General features: G+C 51.0%; 1 pseudogene; it reads right to left on the bottom strand.

Moving 5' to 3' along the window:
- Positions 1-556: 556 nt before the first annotated feature.
- On the bottom strand, positions 557-2,569 carry LOC101567181 (annotated as a pseudogene).
- Between the last annotated feature and the right edge of the window lie 529 nt (positions 2,570-3,098).

Here is a 3,098-nt window from a genome sequence, read left to right as displayed (position 1 = left end):
AGCTTTCTTTCTCTCAATAAATATATTCTGCTCATAAAAAAGATATGGTTGCTGAGTTTACATACCTATAATATTCAAATAATGGAACTTAACAAAAAAGGGCATACAGATGAATGTCCATTTTGTATCTGTGTATTCAAAGTGGTTAGGGTAGATATATAGTTACATTCTCTTAATGAATAGAGGGATTTGTTCTAATGGTGTTTGTATTGGATTATTTTGTTGAATTCATGCACCTGCAATATTTAAATGACAAGGGAATACCCATCTCTCACAAAACTGAACAAAAAAAGGGGGGATACAAATGAAGGACCTTTTTTATCTGTATATACAAAATAAGATAGATGTACAGCTCTTTCTCTTAATTCAGTGAGAAGAAAGCTTTGTACTAATAGTATTTGGACAGGATATCTTGTCTGCATCTTGTACTATGAATAACCACTACGAAGACAACAATATGCAATGTATCAATTATTGAAACTGTCCTATAATTGGCTTTGAAACTGTCTCATGGTTATTGGTTTCTTAATAAAATTAATTAATTAATTAATTTTTGCTGCAAAAGGGTTTATTTTCTTTTGATCCAAGATTTGGGAGGGGGCTCCAGAAAGGTGAGAAAGCTGCCTAGTGGCTGGAGGGAGAGGGTTAGGCACAGCCCTGACGCCGGGTGATGCAGGAGCCCCTCAGAGACCGCCAGGCTCTGACCTCCTAGTCGTGTTTAAGGGTGAGCCTTTCAAAGAGGTACTTGCCCAGCCCAGCCTGGGGCCTGCCAGCCTGCGGAGGGTGGTGAGGTGGTCACCTGTCTTCTTGATGCGCTTCACCTCCTCATCTAGGAAGTGGTTCTCCAGGAGATCACAGATATGGGGGTCGGTCTTGGCAGAGCCCGGGGCATGAAGGTCCAGAAGAGCTTGTTCAGGTTCTTCTCCAGGGCCAGGGCAGCTTCCGTGGCGTCCAAGGTTTTACCCCACTCGTCTTCAGATGGTTTCTGCACGTCTTGAAAGGCCACACAGCCGCCGCGCTGGTTTTGCATCTTCAGGAGATGCTCGGCTCCCTCACGTTTCTCCTTGGCCAGCTCACGGAAGAAATGGCCCACATCCTCCAGAGCCACATCGTCTTGGTCAAAGCAGTAGCCCAGAGAGAGGTAGGTGTAGGAGGCCCGCAGGTGCAGGTTCACCAAGTGGCTGACAGCAGCCTCCACCTCGGTGGAATAATTCTGAGGAATGTGAGAGGTCACGGCTGATCAGCAATAAGGAGCTACCCATGAAAGAACAGTGTTGTCCAGTCCTGGAAAGAGGAGATAGGTGAGAAGATGGCCCTGAAACTTGTACCTGGAAGGTGGATGGGAAGATGAAAGAGGGAGTCCCGGGGCCTGTTCCGTTCAAACACTGTTGAAGCAAAAACAGATCCGTGGGCCCTCTGGACACGCCACTGAATAAAATTAATTTTTTAAAAAAGAGAGAGAGAGTCCGGCCCAGCGGGACGAGGAACCTGGGCTAGCGGCCAGGCGATGTGCACTGCAGCCAGGAGGACCCCCAAAGGAGAAACCAGAGCTCCCCACCAGCGGACCTCAGCAACAGCGAGGCCCAGCGCTCCTCTGAGGAGGAGGGAAGCTGCCTTCCCGGCAGGAAAGCCAGCGGGGCGGGCTCCTTCAGAAGACTGAGCAGGCCACCCTGTTCCCCTCCAGAGCCAGCAAGCGATGCTCAAAGCGAGGAGCAGAGCGCCCCAAAGTGAGCCGTGGCCCTTCTGAGTGACAGTGAGGTCCTGAGCTCCTCTGAGAGGGAGGCCAGCCGAGTGCATCAGGAAAGCCAGCAGGACAAGCTCCTCCAAGAGAAGCAGCAGGCCCTTCTGGCTTCTCACAGCACCCAGCATCTCTTTTTCTTCAGTTCTGCCTCTTACACTCAGCAACAATCCTCAGGTGGGCCTCCCACATCCAGCACCGTACTGGTTCAGTTTATGTGGAGGTTACGAGTTGAGTACCAGTTGGCAATTCACCTCAGCCACTCTCAAGGGAAGGGGATTGGAACGTTTAACCTCCACCTGCCTGCTGAATGAATGTGTGAGGGGGAGGAGCGGATAGCGTAAGCACCCCCACCCCGTGCACCAAGAGCCGGAGACACTGGTCACAGTGGCTGATTGGGCCTGCACCTGCGGTTCTGTGGCGACTGACACAGGGCATAATGGAGGCCTTGCACCCTCCTTAGCCGAGTTGCGCGTACATGCCCACAAGGTGTGCAGCCAGGTGGGCATCTGAATGGTCTCTCTCTGAGGGGCACCCACCCTTTGTCTGTTGCAGCATCATTCAAGGGTATACCACACACATGTAGAAGGTCAGAGATAGGAATTAGTCAATACCCACAACTCCTGACTGCAGGCAAAAGGGCATTTACAGAGTTAAAAATAAAACCAAATTTCTCCCTGTATCTCAAAAAGAAAAGAAAAAGAAAAAAGGTCCATTCTTCTCGGGAGTTCCACCTTGGCACCCTAGCCGGCTACTGAAGCTGCTCCCAGCACCTAAAGCTGTACTCAGCGCTCCACTCCTGCTTCCATTGAACTGGCTCCCATTAGCCATCGCTTGTGTTCAGCCACAGAAGCCCTCCCTGCCGGGCCTTCTGCTTCTATCCTGGTCAGAGGGAGCCATCTAATGCCCACCTGAGATGACTGTCAGCAGCTCCCAAGTTCCACACTTGGAGGAAAAACTGCACTGTTAGCCCCTGCCTTTCTGGTAGACAGTGGAACAGAGCTCTCTGCCTGGGACGCCTGCCCCTCACCCCTTCTGCCAGGCATGAACTGGCAGCTTGGAAGGAGAGCTCACCAAACAAATTCTAGGCACCAAGCCAGTCGGCCTCACTTTATCGAACCTTACACTTTCCCAGAGAGGAAGATGAGGCTTGTGTGAGCCCGAGACTCTCCTTCCTTACACCCAGGCCTGGCCATCAATCATGCAGCCACCCAGGAGCCCCACTGTTGTCAGGAAGCAGTTCGGGCCTGCTTTTCTGCTTGTGAGTGGCTCCCATAAGCCCCTTCAACTGGGAAAATCCTGAGACAAGACACAACTCACTTGGACTTGATTGCCACAAGGGGTTAAAAAGTCATGGGGC

Source organism: Octodon degus, unplaced genomic scaffold, assembly GCF_000260255.1.
Source record: "Octodon degus isolate 3935 unplaced genomic scaffold, OctDeg1.0 scaffold00218, whole genome shotgun sequence".
In the NCBI taxonomy this organism is placed as follows: Eukaryota; Metazoa; Chordata; class Mammalia; order Rodentia; family Octodontidae; genus Octodon; species Octodon degus.
This window is presented reverse-complemented; position numbering and strand designations above follow the sequence as displayed.